At 30.7% G+C, this 21,405-nt stretch overlaps 2 pseudogenes; both read right to left on the bottom strand.

Annotated features, from left to right (window-relative positions):
• Positions 1 to 14,666: 14,666 nt before the first annotated feature.
• LOC120146439 lies at positions 14,667 to 15,497 on the bottom strand (annotated as a pseudogene).
• Positions 15,498 to 18,695: 3,198 nt separating this feature from the next.
• On the bottom strand, positions 18,696 to 19,549 carry LOC120146427 (annotated as a pseudogene).
• Positions 19,550 to 21,405: the final 1,856 nt, after the last annotated feature.

The raw sequence follows: 21,405 nt of genomic DNA, 5'->3' as shown, positions 1-21,405 counted from the left end.
TCAGGTCGGGTGTAGGTCGGGTTCGGATCCACAATTTCCAAGTCCAACTCAAAAGAGTCGGTTTTAAATCACTACAGCGAGATTAAAAATAATTTTAACTCAAATTAATTTTAATTAATTTTACAGGTCGAGTCAATTTTTTATAACCCTAATGGGGTGTTTGGTTCAAGGATTGTGGGATTCCCATGGGATGGGAATCCCACATTCCCATGTTTGGTTGGCCGGGAATCTCATTCCCGGTAATGTTTTATTACCAATAGTAGATTTTTTGGGGTATATTACCGGGAATGTCATTACCTCCCTTCCCTTAGGTATTGTAACATTACCGGCGTTTTGGACTAAAATGTCCTTAAATTTTTATTTTTTTTTTCAAAAATATCATTCTTCTATCATTGAATAATAAAAATTCTACGAAGGTTAAATTAAAAATTTATCCTTAAATTATTTTAGATTTACAAAAATAATTCTATAATTAAAATTTTATATGAAGTTCAGAGATTAAAAAAAATTTACCCTTTCATTAAACTTTTTTTATATTTTTAATTTTGTAAAAAAATTATATAAATATTATGAATTTATTTTTTTAAAGAAAATATATAAATTTTACAATTGTAATATTACAAATATATATAAGGACAATTTGGTCAAAATACATTCCAATCTCTTTATTCCTTTAACCAAACACGGTAATCTTACATTCCTGCTAAACCAACCAAACATAAAATACAACATTCCCAGTAATCCTATTCCCTGGTAATCTTTTATTCCCACTGGTAATCTTACATTCCGTGAACCAAACGCACCCTAATTGTAGGACGGCTGATGTGTACAATGTTATGAGGAAGTACGGATAAGCTTTCCATTACTTGTGCCCTAAGGACAACCATTTTTATGGTGGTACAAATCTGAATCCCACCCTTTATTGCTTTTCCTTTTATTTGTACTCTTTATTTTTGGCAATCAGACACATGGACGGTAGATCTCTGAACTTTAAAAAAAAAACTAATGTAACTGTCATTTTATTTTTTAGATTAGAGTGATACTCTAAGAAAAAAAATTCAACGTAACTCTTTGATTAACATATTTTGTCATTGACTAATGGTTCTGTTAGTTTCTGTTGAGTTAATCGATTGACGGAATCGGGCAAGAGGGGGGTGAATTGGTAATTAAAATTTGGTGGAAGCTTTTGCAGAAAATTGAAAGTAATTGCACAACAATTTAGAGTGGTTCGACTTTCTCAACCAAAGTCTACGTCCACTACCTTAGCTATCCACACTAAAGATTTTCCACAAATTCAATAATTTGTCTTTCTTTTGAGGACAAAGAGTAACCTTACAAACCCTCAAGAATTATACCCCAAATTCTTGAGAACACTCTCTCCCAAAGAGAACAATACAAATTTGCAAACTTACAAGGAAATCCTCACAAGGTAGATTGTTTGCACAATTCTAGAACAAAGAAAAGAACACTCAAGAAGGAATACAATTGAGTACAAGTAGTGTTCTTGAAAGCAAAATGAATATTGAATGAAAAAAAATAAGCTTGAAATGCTCAAACTTGAGGTTTAATGCTTTCTCTTTGATTCTCTCTTGATTCTAGTTGCTTGTTGTTTCTTGTTTTTGATCAATGGTTTCTAAGCTTGTTTAAATACACCTTCAAATGATTCTAAACGTTGGGGATGATTAGTGGAGTCAATAGAGTCGTTTAAGTGTGAAAACAATTAATATTTCTGCTTGGAGCGTGGGGGAATCTGTACCCCTCATAGGGAATCGGTTCCCTAAGTGTAAAATTCAAATATTTTGACCGTTAAACAGGGGAATCGGTACCCCCTTGGGGGGAATCGGTTCCCTCCGAGCATTCTGTTTTTCTCGGAGCCAAACCATTCAGGGGAATCGGTTCCCTCTGAGCAATCTGGAATTTTTGGCTTTGAAATAGTTCAAAATATTTTGTAAAATTGTTTTGAAATTATTTTAAGATTAAAACTTAATTTTACACTTGAGTAAGGATTAAAAATGACATTTGAAAGATTTGGAGTAATATTTTGATATTCGAATAATTATATCGAATATACTTAGAAAATCTCTTTGGAAAATCTTAAAATTAATTTAACTTAATTTTATGATTTTATTTTGAAATCAAGTTTGAAATTACTCCCCCTTACTCTAACACTTCTCCCCTTTAAAACACTTTTAACATTTCTCCCCCTTTTTGTTAAATCAAAAAGACTTTTAAAATATTTTAAACAAGGTTTTGAAATCATTCAGCCAACTGATTATATATAGATAAATAGCTTAATCTGCTAAGATCACAATCAAGAGAAACGTTAGCTATTAGTTTCATAATCAATATTCATAAACATGTAATGGATAATTGGTCATATATGTCTAAAGATGCAAAATAAACACGAAATCCAAATCAAATGTATTAAACATAAGTTTGAACAACCAAAAATAAACAATCCAAAAGCATTCAAAATGTTTTAACAATTTTAAGTTCTAAATTCAAACCAAACACAACTAAAACAAAGCAAGATATATTCATCCATAGAAGGATCGGGAGGAGGAGGAGGATATCGAGCTCTCATCTCAAGAGAGAGTCCATCCAAACGATCGTTCATCTCCCGTTATTGAGCCCCCAAGGAAGTGAGCTGGGACTCAATGAAAGAAAAGCGTGATTCCATGGATGCAGAATGTAAGTTAAATGTCTCCATAAAAGATTAAAAATATGGAGGCATTTGATCCACTTGTTGTGCTTGCTCCGCGTGCTGATCTGGTTCATCTTCATCGTCAGAATCGTCATCAACTGCTGGTGGTGCTTGTGAAGAACTAGATCCCGGAGTAAATTCAGCAGATCGAACCTATACACCGGTTTCTTTATCCTTGACCCATCCCGGTCTCGTTAAGGAAAGAAGATTGATTTGTTTTTTAAGAGGAAAGAAGGCATCTAGACCAACTCTAAGCTCAGCTTTAGAAAAAAGATTACTCAGAATGCAACCATAAACTAGAGAAGAACAAAGTTTCTTATTTGGAACTAAGTTTACGGTTTCAATAATTTCAGCAAAAATAATCTCAGGAAGATTTATTTTAATATTGTTTTCAAAACAATGTAATCACCAAAGATCCAAAGCTCTAAGAGTAAAGTAACGACCTTTGGATGGTCGAAACCACCAAGTGATCATTAGATGAAGAAAACGCTCATGAAGATCTAAGACACTTGCACTATCCCTTCTTTTATATCGAGAACCTAATAACTGTTTTTCATTAGATAAACCATCATTATCTAATCCTAATGCATTGGCTATGTAAGTCGGGTCAAGATAGAAGTATTGTCCTAGAAGGCATGAACGAACTCCTATGGTTTCGTATTGATTTCAGTTTTTAATACAAACGACATTAGAATAAAAGATACGAACAAGCTGATGGTAAACCTTAGGTTCAAGATCACAGAGTTTATCAAATTTCCATTCTCGTAAGATAGAGAGATATTTAAAATTGATATCAATCATAGCTTGAAGAGATGTGATATGTTCTTCTCTAATTTTGTACTAGTCAAAATACTGATAATACCAAAAACGATGATTTCTAGGACCAGGTTGATTGAAGCACGAGTTTTGGATAGTTAAATTAGGATCAATGGGATTAGGAATAGGATTTGGTAGGATAGGAGGAGGATTTGGAGGAGGGTTTGATTGACGGTTTGAACGACTAGACCTAACTCGTTTTGACATGGTTTAAGAAATCAGAATAGAATAGATAACCTGCAATTTAGAAAAACACATGTATGCAATTCAATCAATCCCAAAACTCAATTGAGTCCTCAATATTTCAAGGTTCTCTAAAACAAATCTAATGGGCAAAGTTTTGAAAAATATTGAAAATAATGTTTGAAAAACTATAGTATGTATAGTTAACATGTAAATAACACAATTAAATCAAAACACAATTTTTTTTAAATATTTTAAAATTTTAAAAATTATTTTAAAAGTTGTGAGATTTTGATGAAATTGGTTGTAAAATATAGTTTCTAAACACTAAACAATCAATGCCCAATCATTATTTCAATCTAGAACTAAGTAAATCTAGTCCTATGTTCAAAAATTGACAAAATAGAAGTTTTAGAAAAATACCTTGAAGATTTTCAGATTTTGTGAGAATGTGATGATTTTTGCACTAGTTTGATGATTCCAAGAGGTTTAGGAATTGAAAGATGAAGAGATTCTGAATAAAAATCGATGTTTGAAGCAAAGTGGAGATTTTGAGTGATAGAGAGAGTGAGAGGCGGCAAGAAGAGAAAGAGATAAAAGAGGAAAAATGGATTCTGGCCGAGTATATCCAGAACCCTTGGGGGTATCGATTCCCCTAAGGGGGGAATCGGTTCCCATTCAAAGGGGGAATCAGTTCCCCTTCATGGGGGTATCGATTCCCTCTGCCCTATAATTCAAAAATATGTATTTTAAAACTTCACAAATGCTAAATTAATTTGCTCTAGTGGTATTGGCATCTCATATATAGAAAAATTAATTATGTTTAATCAAACAATTTATCCTTAAACTACATTTGAACATAAAATTAATTTTAACTAAGAATCATAAACTCCCTCTAACTAATAGCAAAGAATGCAATAAAAAATTATTATTATTATAAGCATTTTCCATTTATTCTAAAAGTGCTATAATTGATTTAAACACTAAGTGAAGATAGGTCAGTTAAACCTAATTCTCTCCTAAGTGTCCAAAATCTTTCTTTGTCTAAAGGTTTTGTAAAGATATACGCTAATTGGTGCAAAGTATCAACAAATTCTAGAACTACATCTTCCTTAGTGACATGGTCTCTAATGAAGTGATGTCTAATTTCAATGTGCTTAGTTCTAGAGTGTTGGATGGGATTTTTAGTGAGACAAATAGCACTAGTATTGTCACACTTGATAGGAATAGTACTTACATCAATTCCATAATAAAAAAGTTGTTGTTTCATCTATAAAACTTGTGCACAACAAATACCGGCTGAAATGTATTCACCTTCAGCGGTAGATAATGCAACACAATTTTGTTTCTTTGAAAACCAAGAAATCAACATATTTCCAAGGAATTGGCAAGTACTGGAGGTGCTTTTCCTATCTAATTTGCATCCTCCATAATCCGCATCAGAAAAGGCATGCAAGCTAAAGCTAGAGTCTCTAGGATACCAAAGTCCTAAACTAGGAGTGTCCTTAAGGTATCTAAAGATTCTCTTAACAACTAGTAAATGTGATTCCTTAGGGCATGATTGAAATCTAGCACATAAGCAAACACTAAACATAATGTCTGGTCTACTTGAAGTTAGATAAAGTAAAGATCCAATCATTGACCTATATAATTTAACATCTACACATTTACCTCCTTCATCTAAGTCAAGCTTTGTTGAAGAGGTCATTGGACTGTCAAGAGGCTTGCCATTTTCCAGTCCAAATTTCTTGAGCAAATCTTTGACGTACTTAGCTTGATTGATGAAGATGCCATCTTTTCTTTGCTTGATTTGGAGTCCCAAGAAAAATGAGAGCTCCCTCATCATGCTCATTTCGAATTCGCTTTGCATTAGCTTAGAAAATTCTTGGCAAAGAACATCATTAGTAGAACCAAATATTATATCATAAACATAAATTTGAACTACTAATAAATCTTTACCTTTATGCTTTAAAAACAATGTAGTGTCAACATTCCCTTTTGAAAAACCTTTTTTCAATTAAAAAGTTTGACAATCTTTCATACCAAGCTCTAGGAGCTTGTTTTAAACCATAAAGTGTTTTTGTCAATTTAAGAACATGATCCAGAAATTTTGAATCTTCAAAACCTGGAGGTTGTTCCACATACACTTCTTCTTTTATAAAACCATTTAAAAATGCACTTTTAACATCCATTTGATATAATTTAAATTCATGAAAACATACAAATGCTAATAACATTCTAATTGCTTCCATCCTAGCTACGGGAGCGTATGTTTCATCATAGTCTATGCCCTCTTCTTGAGTATACCCTTGAGCAACAAGTCTAGCCTTGTTTCTCACTATATTACCACTCTCGTCAAGCTTATTCCTAAATACCCATCTAGTACCTACAGTAGATTTATTACTAGGCCTTTCAACTAATGTCCATACTTTGCTTCTCTCAAATTGATTTAACTCTTCTTGCATATCCATAATCCAATGTTAATCATTTAATGCTTCTTTAATATTCTTAGGCTCTATGCATGAGATAAATGCAACATAATTACAAAATATTTTTAAGAGAAGATCGAGTTGTTACCCCTTTGGATGTATCACCTATAATATCACCAACCTTGACATAATTGTAGTCTCTTGGATAAGATACTTCCATTTCTTCAATGGTTGGATTCTAGAGAGGATCATGAGTTTCCTCATCTTTTGTTTCTTCATTTGATGATGATTCTCCAACGTCATTTGTATTTATAATACCTACATCATCATTCAAACAAGAATCCTTCCTTGGAAGGAGATTATCATCGAAAACAACATGTATAGACTCTTCTACAACCAAAGTTCTTTTATTAAATACTCGATAAGCTTTAGAATTTAAGGAATAACCCAGAAAAATTCCTTCATCACTTTTAGCATCAAATTTGCCAAGATTGTCTTTACCGTTGTTTAAAACAAAACACTTACATCCAAAAGGATGAAAATAACTAATGTTAGGCTTTTTATTTTTGAAAAGTTCATATGGAGTTTTCTTTAAAATAGGCCTAATCATTACTCAATTAATAATATAACAAGCGGTATTTGTGGCTTCCGCCCAAAAATACTTTGGCAGATTATTTTCACAAAGCATGGTTCTAGCCATTTCTTCTAAAGTTCGATTTTTCCTCTCAACAACTCCATTTTGTTGAGGGGTTTTAGATGCTGAAAAATTATGGCTAATACCATTAGAATTACAAAACTCAGTAAATCCAAAATTTTCAAACTAAGTTCCATGATCACTCCTAACACTAGTTATAGAGTAACCTTTTTTCGTTTTTAGATTACTTTTAAAAACGTGATGAATTTTTCTAATGCTTCATCTTTAGTACTTAAGAATAGAACCCAAGTATATCTAGAATAGTCATCTCCCAGGGCAAATGCATATTGTTTTCCACCCAAGCTAGTAGTTCTAGATGGCCCAAAAAGATCTAAGTGGATCAATTGGAATACTCTACTAGTTGACACATCATTAATGGATTTAAAAGAAACTCGCTTTTGTTTTCCTTTAGCAAAAACATCACAGATTTTATCATTATTAAATTTTAGTTTAGACAGCCCTCGAACCAATTCTCCTTGAACTAACCGTTGCAAAACACTCATGCTAGCATGTCCTAGTCTCCTATGCCATAACCAACTATCATGCTCATATTTTGCAACTAGGCATAAATTAGTCACATTAATAGAATCTAAATGCACCATGTAAATGTTTCCTATTCTATGACCAATAAGCATAATCCAATTAGATGCAATGTCAATAACTTTACAACCATTAGTTTCAAACAAGACATTGAATCCTTTATCACAAAATTGACTAATACTCAAAAGATTATGCTTTCACCATCACATATAAACATTTTTAATTTGTATGGAAGAGGTATTACCTATTGTACCTATACCTTCAATGTGACCTTTTGAATTATCACCAAAAGTCACTTCTCCTCCATTTTTGGCGTTAAGCTCTATGAACCGGATTTTGTCCCGGTCATGTGTCTCGAGCATCCACTATCAAGGTACCATGAATTTGAATTTGTTTTTCATGCCTTGTAGCAATGCTCCTTTCCCTACAAACATATATTAATTTTTAATTTTTGGTACCCAAATTATTGGGTCCATATTCATTAGTTTCCAAAATCCTAGTTCCTTAGGTATCCATTTGTGTAGGATATCTTTATCTTTAGTAGTAATGAGTTCTTAGGAACCCACATACTTCTAACGATTTTCCATTAGAGGTTCTTTGGGGACCTCTATGATTGTAGTTTTTAAAATCTTTTCTAACAAAGTTGGATTTTGAATTTTCTCATTTTTCAAAACGTTTTGTTCCAACTTTATCAAAAGAAGTTTTAAGATCAACAATTTTCTTTTGATGATCATCATTGACCTTTGAAAGTAAATTTTGCAAATCCAAATTTTTCTTTTCAAACTCTTCTAGTTTGATTTGCAAATCTTTGATTTTACTTTCAAGATCGTTGTTGGTTTTGGATATGAGTTTGTTTTCAATTTTCAATTTTGAAACATCATTTTTATATTTTAAAAACAATTTCTCATAATCCAAAGCCAACCCATTATATTCCTCTAATAGCTCATCATAGGATAAATCATCAAAATCAGATGAGTTAGAGGTTACCTTAGAATCTTCCCCGAATGCCATCAAGCACAAGTTTGCTACTTCTTGTTCCTCTTCATCGGAACCTTCTTCATTGCTCCATGTAGCCACATGAGTATTGTGCTTATTCTTTGATTGACTATTTCTCTTCAATTGTGGGCAATCATATTTGACATGCCCCGACTTTTTGCATTCATAGCAAATGATTGGGTCCTTCTCTTTTGGTTCATTTTTGAGGCCTTCATTTCGTTTGAATTTTCTTCCTCGGTAAGGTCTCATCATTTTTTTGAACCGTTTGGAAAACAATGTCATTTCCTCGTGATCATCATCTTCATTCGAATCACTCTCATCTTTTGTGGATTTGAGAGCAACTCCAATGTTTTTCTTTTTCTCCTTCTCCTTTGGTGTCTCGTTAATCTTATCGAGGTCCACCTCATCTTCAAGCATCATTTTATGAGTGAGGAGGGAACCAATTAGTTCTTCAAGAGTTAAGGATGTTAGGTCCTTAGACTCGATGATTACCGTCTTCTTTTATTGCCATAATTTTGGAAGGGAGTAAACTAACTTCCTCATAAGTTTTTCATTTGAAATGATCTCTCCATATGATTTGAGACCATTGAAAATCGTTGAGAATCTATCTGCCATAGCTTTGATATCTTCATTTGGTTTCATCCTGAAATTTTCATAGCTATACGTTAGAATACTAATTTTAGATTTTTTTACCTCATCGGTACCTTCATGAGTGACTTGAAGCTTGTCCCATATTTCTTTAGCGGTTGTACAAGATGAAACTATTTCGTATTCATCTGGTCCAAGAGCACAAAATATGATATGAATGGCTTTAGAGTTGAGCTGGAACAATCTTGTCTCTTCTTCACTCCACATTCTTGGATGAGAGGCTTGATATATCCATCTTCTACAACATTCCATGCTCCCATGTCACTTGCTTGAATGAAGTACATCATCCTATTTTTCCAATAGGCATAGTTAGCCCCATTGAAGAAAGGAGGCTTGTTGACGGGCATCGAATCGAGACCGGAGTCGAAGTTTGAAGTGGAGGCCATTGATGACTTTGATTATCGATGTAACTCTTCCCGAATTGACTCAAGAGGAGATTAAACCTTTAAATGAGTTAGGCTCTGATGCCAATTGTTGAGTTAATCGATTGACGGAATCGGCAAAGAGGGGGGTGAATTGACAATTAAAAATTTGGTGGAAGCTTTTGCAGAAAATTGAAAATAATTGCACAACAATTTAGAGTGGTTCGACTTTCTCAACCAAAGTCTACGTCCACAACCTTAGCTATCCACACTAAGGATTTTCCACTTTCTCAACCAAAGTCTACGTCCAAACCTTAGCTATCCACACTAAGGATTTTCCACAAATTCATTAATTTGTCTTTGTTTTGAGGAAAAAGAGTAACCTTACAAACCCTCAAGAATTATACCCCAAATTCTTGAGAACACTCTATCCCAAAGAGAACAATACAAATTTGCAAACTTACAAGGAAATCCTCACAAGGTAGATTGTTTGCACAATTCTAAAACAAAGAAAAGAACACTCAAGAAGGAATACAATTTAGTACAAGTAGTGTTCTTGAAAGCAAAATGAATATTGAATGAAAAAAATAAGCTTGAAATGCTCAAACTTGAGGTTTGATGCTTTCTCTTTGATTCTCTCTTGATTCTAGTTGCTTGTTGTTTCTTGTTTTTGATCAATGGCTTCTAAGCTTGTTTAAATACACCTTCAAATGATTCTAAACGTTGGGGATGATTAGTGGAGTCAATAGAGTCGTTTAAGTGTGAAAACAATTAATATTTCTGCTTGGAGCGTGCCCCTCATAGGGAATCGGTTCCCTAAGTGTAAAATTCAAATATTTCGACCGTTAAACAGGGGGAATCAGTTCCCTCCGAGCATTCTGTTTTTCTCGGAGCCAAACCATTCAGGGGGAATCGGTTCCCTCTGAGCAATCTGAAATTTTTGGCTTTGAAATGGTTCGAAATATTTTGTAAAATTGTTTTGAAATTATTTTAAGATTAAAACTTAATTTTACACTTGAGTAAGGATTAAAAATGACATTTGAAAGATTTGGAGTAATATTTTGATATTCAAATAATTATATTGAATATACTTAGAAATCTTTTTGGAAAATATTAAAATTAATTTAACTTAATTTGTTATATCGAAATATCAAAATGTTTTCAACAGTTTCTATTGACATGACACGTTAATTTGACCCTCGTCCTATTTTTTTTCTCTAGATATGGTCCTGTGACTAAAAAAACTCAATCTAACCCTTTGATCATCTGTTTAATGCAATGTTTTTAAAACCGGACCAGACATTGAACCGGTGAAGGTACTGGTTCACTGGTTCATTGGTTTAATCAGGTTTAATCGCGGTTGAACCGGATTTTATATAAAATAATTTTTTTTAATTTACATAATATTCAAAGCAATATTAATATATATGTAACACTTTTTTTAAGTTTACAATATTAAAGGTATAAAAATATCACAAGTCATAACATATATAAATTAAAAACCATAAAATCAGTGAAACAAAATGATTCAAATCAACTACAACATAATATTTAAGGTAAAACATATTAAATAATAAATATAATTATATAACTATAATCAAAAAAATAAAATTGGGGCTTAAAAAAATCATAACAAACGATGTCATTTGGTTTAATTTTTTTTAAAAAAATAATCACACATGGCTAAGAAACATAGAAGAGCATCCCAAAAGTTTAAAGAGTAAAAATATGAGAACAAAACAATCTCACATGGCTAAGAAACATAGAAGAGCATCTCAACTTACTTCTATAAATAATAGAGGTAATTTGACATTCAAAATCATGGAGCCTTTTGGTAAGCACAAAGCGAACTATTCTTTCGCTTCAATTGAGCTCAAATTTTAGGCTTCAATCGAACTTCTAATTTTTTTTTGAGTTCGAGCCTTTTCGAGTTCAAGTTTTAATATTATATTTCGAGTTCGAGTTGAACTTGATAATTTTTAGCTCGTGAGTTTTTGAGTCGACTTGAGCTTACTTTTAAAGTTTTCGAGTTCGAGTCGAGCTCAGCAATACTCGAATTTGACTTGGCTCGTTGAACAAACGACGTTGTTTGGTTTAATTTTTTTTAAAAAGAAAAAAAGTGAACCGGCGGTTCAAACACGTTTTGCTAGTTTTCAGCCAGTTCACCCCGATTTTACCGGTTTTCAGTCGATTCATTGCCATACCGGTTTTGTGAGGTAACCGGACCGGACAGGCCACCGGTTCACGGTTGAACCGGCCGGTCCGGTTCGGTTTTGATAACCATGGTTTAATGTTGTTATAAAAGGAAAAATTCACCGTTCATAACTTAATTATCTTCTTTCTCCCATTTTAGTCACTAAACTTTAAAAGTTTTCAACTTTTGAATTGCTTCTATTTTAATCATCATAACTTATTTTATTAATATTTATGTATGATGTGACATTTAGTATTCTTGTTTTATTAATATATGATTAAATAATATTAATTAAATTAAAATATTAAAATTATGATTAAATTAATTATAATAAAAATCGATCGGAGTCCTTTTTGAGGAAACTAAGTTTAAATTTGAGTTTGAGGTTAAGAAAAGAGTCGAAAAAGGCCAAACTTTCTCTTCTCTGTTGTCGGGGAGTGACGATCGACACTGATTAGCAGCGGTCAATGCGACAGAGCCTGGACGGGAATTGGGTTTTCCCAAGAATGATAAAGAACAAGATGAACTTTTCAACCTCGTTTGATTCAAAAACTTTATGGTAATTAATTTAATTACAATTTTAAAATTTTAATTTCATTAATATTATTTTAATTAAATATTAATAAAATAATAATAAATTTCACACCATACATAAATAATAATAAAATAAGTTATGATGATCAAAATATGAGCAATTCAAAAGTTGAGTGATTCAATTGAAAACTTTTAAAATTTAGTGACTAAAATGGAGAAAGAAAATAATTGAGTGATGAATGGTGTAATTTTTCCATTTATAACAACATTAAACGAAGGGTTGGCCTGCTTAGCATGATACGTCAGCAGGAATTAATGGAACTGTTGGTCAATGACAAAAAATGTCGATCAAATTAGCACATTAAGTTATTTTTTCAAGTTAGAAGATCACATTAATCCAAAAAATAAGATGAGAATCATATATTTTTTTAAGTTTAGGGACCGTGCATACTTTTTGTCTTTATTTTTTATTTTCTTATTCTAAATAAGTTAAATTACAGGTTTTAATCCGAAAAATATTTAAATTTTATAAAAATTTAAATAAATAACGTTAAAATTAATCAACAATCAAATCCATTTTGGAATAATAATCGATAACTATCAATAATTTTATTTCGTTATTTATAATAAAAATCAAATTATAAAAGTATTAAAAGTATAAAATTTAAATAAAATTTACCTAAATTTATATAATAATTAAATGAATCAGTGTTTATGAGAGATGAATTTTTTTAACTATTTAAATTATAAATATAGTCTAAAATTTTAGGTCATAAAATTGTATTTGAGTATTACAATTAAGGATGAGTTTATAATGAGTGATATTTATTGAAATGCACCATTAATATAAATAGGATAAAATTCATAAATAGTCACAAATTTTTAAAATTGATTTTATTTATAATTTAATTTTTAGAAGCTAAAATAGAGACTAAACTTTGAACTTTTTAAAAATAATAAAAAACCGTTAAATGCTATTAAAGGGCGAATAAAATACTAAATTAATGAAAATATCTAATTTAGCCCCTCAATTATAACTAAAATTTCACTTTAATATTTTTCAACATTTTTAAGTAGTAATTCTAAAAAATAGATTTTTTATAAATTTTAAATATATGAAAATTAATTAATTTTAAAAATTAAAATTTATTTTCAAAAAATTCAGTTATCAAACAATGAAATTAATTATTTTTATTAAGCACAAATTATCTTATAACTAACTATTTATTTAATTTTTGTTTTATTTTTATTAATGATGAAGCACAAATTATCTTATAACTAACTATTTATTTAATTTTGGTTTTATTTTTATTAATGATGTGAGTTAAGCATTTAACTTTTATTTAACAAATTTAAATGTAAATTAAAAATCATACATCAATAATTTTATAATATCATATCAAATAATTTTTAATTTATATAGTAAAAATTTAACATTTATAACACAAAATTAAAAGATAATATTTATTTTATCTATATCTATTTTATGCCTAATAAGGATGATTTCAATTAAAATTAAGAGTAAAATTAAATTTCAGTTACAATTGAAAGGTCAAATGAGATATTTCTTATTGGTTTTGTGCCCATTTTTCAATAAAATTAAAATTTAATATTTATTATGTACCTTTTAAAAGTTAAATGTTCAAAAGGATAATTTTGACATAGTTTATCCTATAAAACTAACGGTGAATTACAATGAATGACATGATTCTAGAATTTTCCTACAATTAAATTATTTTTTTAATTTATATAATTTTTAAGATTTATGCATTTGTAAGGTGTCAAATATATCTTATCAATATTTTCATCTGAAATTGGGTGAATGCTCGGTTAATAGTTAATCTGAAAATATAGACGATGTAACAGAAACCGGGACATGGGCCAAAAGAGATGGACAGCGGAAAGTCCAATTCAACTAAAAAATATAGGGTTAATTACATGATTAATAGTTTATGTTTGAGCTTTGTCTATTTTTTATCATTGATTTCTAAAAATATATATATGATCATTTTCTTTTTTATTTAATTAAGATGTGATCACCACGAGTTACTATCATTAAATATTTTGATACAATCACACATTTGGTCTCTGTTATTTATATATTATCTCAATTTACTCATACTTTTAATAAATTAAAATAAATTTAATTATGTAATCAAATGATGCTATATGTCACTAGTGTCACGTGTCTTGCAATTAAATTTGAAAATATTTTATTTTTATTTAAAAATATATATTTTGTGTTAAAATATTTTGAAGTTAAAGAATAAAAATATATATAAAAATAAAATATTTTGTTGGGTTAACTACTTCAAATACCACCAACCTTTAAGCGCTAACTCGTTTATACCACCAACGTTTCAATTTTCCAATTTTAACACTAACGTTTATGTTTAAGTACAATTATGTCACTCAACCGTTAATGATTTAACGACACAATGACATGGCAACGACATGACGTGATGTCGTTGACGTGGATGCCATATTTAAACAACGTCTTTTAACATTTTTGTTTTAGTGCTGAAAATACCCAAAATGACGTCGTTTTGCTTGAACCCTAATTTTCCTAGGGACTAAACTCAAATTTTCCCATTATTTTTCTCTTTTTCCTCCTCATCTTCATCTCATTTTCCATGGTTTTATTGGCAACCAAACAGATTTCATGGAGGAAACTGTGCGTTGGCACGGTGTCATTCTTCGCCAAACGAAGCTTTCTTCTTATGTTACTCTCCACAAATTTTGAACACACCCATCTTTGTCAAATAACCAAAAGTGAACAAAAAACTATACAGACGCCATGCCATTTGATTTGAAGTTGACCAGAGGTGCATGAAACTGTGCCTAAAAGACCAAGGAGAAGCGCTTCACCGGGCTTATGAACTATGAGCTCCGAAAAACGAGTAAGATGCATATGCACCAATGAAAGCCCCCAGGGAAGATAATCAGGGAGGTTCCAGTGTGTTGTCCTGTATAAATATGTGCATGGATTTTCCATCCTATTTGTTGTAGAACACTCCATGGAGATGTCCAGTGCGGATTTTTGGAACCCAACAACGATGACTTTTGCCTTTGATGAATTCCATCGCCTTTGCATCTTCCATGGCTGCGTAGTCCATGCCATGGAGTGTATCACCTTGCCGTGAAATGCTTCGGGACCCTAGTTCGGAGGGAATTCCAGGATATTTGGAACACTGTTGAACCTTTGTTTGAAGTGATTTGCATAATCTTTTACATAATCGAAGACCTTGTGTTTGTCGGGAAAATCTGTTTGGTTGCCGAGAAAACTTGGAAAAGGAGATGCAGAAGAAGATGATGAGGAAGAAGAAGAGAAAAAATATAATGAGAAAATTTGAATTTAGTCCCTAGGAAAATTAGGGTTCAAACAAAATGACGTCATTTTGAGTCTTTTTAGCACTAAAACAAAAATGTTAAAACAACGTCGTTTAGATGAGACATCTACGTCAACGACGTCACGACATGCCGTTGTCATGTCATTGTGCCGTTAAATCGTTAACGGCAGAGCAATATAATTACACTTAAAAATAAATATTAGTATTAAAATTAACAAAATTAAACGTTTGTGGTATAAACGAGTCAATGTTTAAAGGTTGGTGATATTTGAAGAATTAACCCTATTTTTATATTAAATTAATAATAAAATATATTTAATAATTTAATATACAAATATTTCTTAAAGTTAATATTATATATATATATATATAATATTACGAATTTAAGTAAAATATTTATACACTAAGATACACAATATATATGTCATGTAGTTTATTTTAAACTAAGCATTGGCCTTAGCTCAATAGTTGGGTACACAGGACACGACACCCGACACCAATGACAAGTAATATAATTTGATTGGGAAACTAAATATATTTTAATTTATTAAAAGTATGACTAAATTGAAAGAATATATAAATAACATAAATCAAATGTATAATTATATCAAAATACCCGTCACTTAATATGTTAACTGTTAACGATAATTAATATGTGATGACCAACTTAATTAAATATATATATTAATTAAATATATATATATATATATATATATATATTATTTTTAAATCAATGAAAAAAAACCATAAATAATCAATAGTATAATCCATCCAAAAATATAAAACAATACTAATATCAATAAAATATTGACTAACACTTAAATGACAATACGAAAAGTAATAAGAAATGTCTCATCATAGTGTCATGCCACTGAAAAATAACTTAGAGATAGAGAAATGGGAAAAAAATAATGTAATATCTAGAGGTTAACGATTAAGTGATTTTCTTAATTTTAATAATTAAAATAAGAGTAAGAAAAATTTTAGGTAGGTAAAATTTATCATTTAGCCTAAATCTAAAGTCAAATTCAAATAGAATCGACTAATATCGGTAGTCATTGTATAATTTTATAATTAGAGCGCAAGGCTCTTAATCTTGTGGTCGTGAGATCGAGTCCCACGATGAGCAATTCATAATTCTGACTGTCGGAGGTCTCCCACAGAAGCTGCTCTCAACCTGGCGTTAGGGACAACCTACTATCTTACTTCCCTTACCCCATTACATATGAAAATAAGATCAACTAATTTATTGTATAATTTTATAAAATATAAAAAGGCTTCCCTTTTTGTCATTTAGTTGAACTCTTCATTTAACGAATCATATTTGAGTGAAAACAAGAAAAATTAAGGGTAAATTAAATTATTGACCACCCAATTATATCTCTTTTTCATTTTGACTATCCTTTTTGAATTTCTATCAAGGTCATAATTTTAATTCAATTTTAATATTATAATCTCCAATTAGATGGCTTTAAATAAAATATTGACACGTGTTAACACCTTATTTGATAAGCAAGACACGTTAAAATATGCTTGCTTCCAAGGAGTATAAATCCTGTAACTTGAAGTAAGTGAAGGCACGCCTGAACCACTAGGCCAACCCTCCTGGTTGGTTACATATTTAAAACACTTTATATATAATATGTTATAATTAATGGCAGAGAATTTAAGAGAAAATGCAAGCACTTTAACCCTTCAACCAAACCCTATATTCAATTAAACTAATGAACAGTTTTGGGTAAAAACTAATATTTTATTATTTCTTTTTATTTTATAATTTTTATCATTTAAATATTTTATTATTAAATAACATGTTTTTTTGTTTTTTACATAAAAACAAAATCATTAATATCAATTAAAATTTACAATATTATATATATAAAAAATTTATTTATTTAATTTTTGGTGAAATAAGAACATAAAACATTCTAGCTAGTAACTCCTAAACATTCTTTACTAAGGGGCTGTTTGTTTGCCTCTTAATGGAACCATTCAACGCTGAATGTTGAATTGTTAATCATTCAGCGCGTTTGTTTCGCACATCTGAATGATTCAGTGCTAACTAATTCAGTAAAACAGTGCTGACTAATTCAGTAAAACAGTGCTGAGAGCCATTATCAAATAACATGTCACATTCAGAGCTAATTCATTCAGAGTCTCTAAATCATTCAGTATTGGAATTATTCAGCGCTAAATTATTCTAAAGTAAACAAACAGCCCCTAAGTATCAGCTTTATAGCCACCAGGATGTTGAGAAACTTTGACTTGATTTATTTTAAGCTTAAACTACCATTTTAAATATATTAACTTTTTATATTTTTTAGCCCTAAACTATAATTATAAAAATATATTGATTTTTATATTATTTTTAACCTTTAACTGTTCATTAGTTTAATGGAATATAGGATTTGGTTTAAGGGTTAAAGTGCTTGCACTCTTCTTAAATTCCCTGCCTTTAATTATGACAGTACATACAAAATGTTGTAAAAAAATAACCAATCGAGAGGGTTACCCTAGTGGTTTAGGCGTGTCGCCACTTTATTAGATGCAAAATAAAATAAATTAAATAATTAAAATCAATAAAATACATCCAATATGATAGTGACACATGTCATCATCTAATTGGAGATAAATTTCATTTAATTTAATTAAAATTATAACTGAATTGATAGAATGTATATGTATTGAAGATCAAATGTGTAATTTTACCAATTTTATTAAATCTCTCATCAATCATTTCCATTAACTGCAAGTGGTCTTATTAAATGCACTTAAATAATTGAATAACCTGATTGATAAAAATTAAAAAATGGTAGTCAAAATGAACAGGAATTATAGTTGGATAGTCACTAGTATAATTTACCCAAAAATTAAAATGACAAAACTATTCAGTTAATTTGAAGAGAGAACATAAAAGGTTGGTTCAAAAGTTAGAAATAAGCCCCCCGGGGGGGCTGCACAGAGCAAAAATGACATCAACCGTAACGACAATGCTTGCAGAAACTAATAACAAACAGTTTACTACCAACTTTCTCTGCAGAATCTAACATTTCAATTGTGATCTGAACCGGACTTGACTCGATTCAACTAGAAAAAAACCAGAACCAAACCCAAAAATGATCCAGACTCGCAATGAAACTCGATCCAAAAACTTAATGTTTATCAGGACAACTTTGATAGTTAACCAGTACAAGGAAAATATTGACAAATTATCAGGACAAACTATGGGCAAACTCTAAACACATCAAATAAAGATATTAATGTTCATATATAAAACCAACCAAATGTAAAAGACCAAACACTCGTTTAAACAAAAAAAATCCATGGGATTAATAGAAAAAAGTAGCAAAATCTTTATAAAGGATTGATAGTGCAATTAAAATAAAGACATTTTAACAAATCAACAAGATACCCAGAATGGGCCATATGAAACAGATTTAGTCACCCTTTTTCCTAAATGAGCACCCTTCGGTAAGTCTAGCTTTACCACCGGTAGGTTGGCATAGAACTGTCTGGCAATTACCACACACCACCACGGTTTGAGAGTGACTAAATACAGTTGTTCTGAAAAAAAATTAAGAAAAAGAGGAAGTTTAAACACATAATTCAAGATGCGATTGCGAATTATACAGCTTAAAACGGTAAATCTAAAATCCAATGTATACACGTACATGTTGAAGCACCTTGGCATTTAACATCCTTTGGAAGAGATAAACAAACAGAACGAAAAAAAAACGTTAATCTACCATATAGACTAAATTGTTGATATGAAAATGAAGAGAGAAAGGTCAGATATCTTACCATGAAGAATGAATTGGGAGACTGAACGAGACGCTTGAGTTTGTGCTTCTTCTTCTCAATCTCCACCGGGGGATTCAACAAATCAATATCGTTTTGGAGAACCTAAAATTATTACAAAACGAACAGCCCAAATCCAGATGTTATTGGTTTAACCATAAGAAACATACAATGAATTAACGAGAGATGAATAGCAGAAAATGGATAGCGTTAAGTACAAGATGAAAAGGATGAACGGAGATTTACCATGTTGGGGAGTGGTGAGGGATGCGGCGCTGGGACTTCTAAAATGAAGCTGCGGAGTGAGGGGCTTCCAAGAGGCGAAGCGCTTTGAAGCTAGAGGCTAGGAGTGTTTTTTATTTTGGATAAACTACGCATTTAGTACATATACTATCAGTTTTGATTCGTTTTAATACTTAAACTTTTAATTTTTTTCAAAATCATACCTAACGTTTATTTTTTGTTTCATTTTAGTACCTCACTGTTAGGGGTGTTCGCGGTCGGTTTGGATCGTTTTTTGACTAAAAATTCATCAGATCCGAAAGTATAAATGTTTGCGATTTGGATCGGTTTGGATGTTTCTAAAAAAAATCTGATCCGATCCGATCCAATTAAGTGCGACTTGATTCGGTTTGAATTTGTGCGGTTTTTGGATTTTAATTTTTCAAAATAATTCTTGAATTTTTTTTTCATAAAAAAAAACAAAGACAATAAGTCCTAAGTGACTTTCCCTTTGATTAATTCCATTGCACTTAAATATATATAGAAAGGTTTTTGCAAGTAGATCCCTAAAAAAGTTAAAATCTCTTATTCTTAGTTGTTGATAAAAACTTTTCACACATGAGTATGAGTCCATGAGAATGCAACTGATTTCCCAGCTTCTTACAAATGAAACATGGAGAGAGGGAGAGAGGGAGAGAGACACGAAAACCTCTTTACTACTGTTGGAGTTTAGCAATTGGAGAATAAATGCCCTCTCATATTTTTCAGCCCCATCATCACATGCAGCCTGTAATATCCACAGGACACAGACAAAAAAAATAAAACAAGAATATATTACAAAAACAAAAACATTGGAAAATATTTTTGGATCGGTTATAAACAGCCTGTAATATCTATCAAATGGAACGGTGTCATTCTGCGCAGGGAGATAGTCATTCATTATAAGAGAGTATTGGTTTGGTTCGGTTTGGATCGGTTCTGGTTTTCCAAACCGAAATTGAACCAATCGGTTTTAAAAAAAACATACTAAATCAGTTTCGGTTTTCTTCGTTTATTGTTTTTTGGATAATTTTTTGGTTATTATTTGGATCAGATTGAATCTAAACACCCTTACTCACTGTTAAAAACTTAATGCGTTTAATACTTAAACTATCAATTTTGTTCCTTTTTTGTACCTAAACTTTCATTTTTTTTTCAAAGATAACGTTACATTTTGAACGAGGATATTAAAATAAAACAAAAACTAAACTTTAGGTATTGTTTTGAAAATAGGTATTGTTTTGAAAATAGGTACTGAAACGAATTAAAATTGATAGTTTATGTATTAAATGTGTAAGTTACCATTTATTTTTTTTATAAAATATAGGGTAAAATATACAAATGATCCCTCAATTATAGAGCATTGCTTTCTTGAGTCCCTCAACTATTAAAAGTTATAAAATGATCCTTTCATTATAGTACATTTTTATTGAGTCCCTGATCATTCATATATAACAAGCTCATCCTTTTTCGTTAAAAACTTATATGAGTTGGACATTTAACATGATGATTGATGTACTATAAAATTATATTTTAATAATTTCTAATAGCACCGTTGTTACTTTCAAACATAGCTCAATAATATAATGTTTCAAGCACTGACTCGACGACATAATGCAAACATCGATTCGATCCATAAAATACAACTCAAATAATTTTGGGATCATATTTTATCATATCTCAATCAACAAGTTAACGTCAAGCTTAGATGACCGTAAACTTTTAACTGAAAATTATAAGTTTAGAATATGAATAGTTAGGTGACTATTTTGTAACTTGTAATAGTCAGAGGACTCAACAAAGCTATGTACTTTAGTTGGAGGACCATTTATAACTTTTAATAGTCCAGAGACTCAACAAAGCAACACCCTATATTCAAAGGACCATTTGTGTATT

The sequence above is a fragment of the Hibiscus syriacus genome, unplaced genomic scaffold (assembly GCF_006381635.1).
Source record: "Hibiscus syriacus cultivar Baekdansim isolate YM2019G1 unplaced genomic scaffold, ASM638163v2 tig00110926_pilon, whole genome shotgun sequence".
NCBI classification, from domain to species: domain Eukaryota; kingdom Viridiplantae; phylum Streptophyta; class Magnoliopsida; order Malvales; family Malvaceae; genus Hibiscus; species Hibiscus syriacus.
Note: the sequence above shows the minus strand (reverse complement) of the source record. Positions and strands in the feature narration are given on the sequence as shown.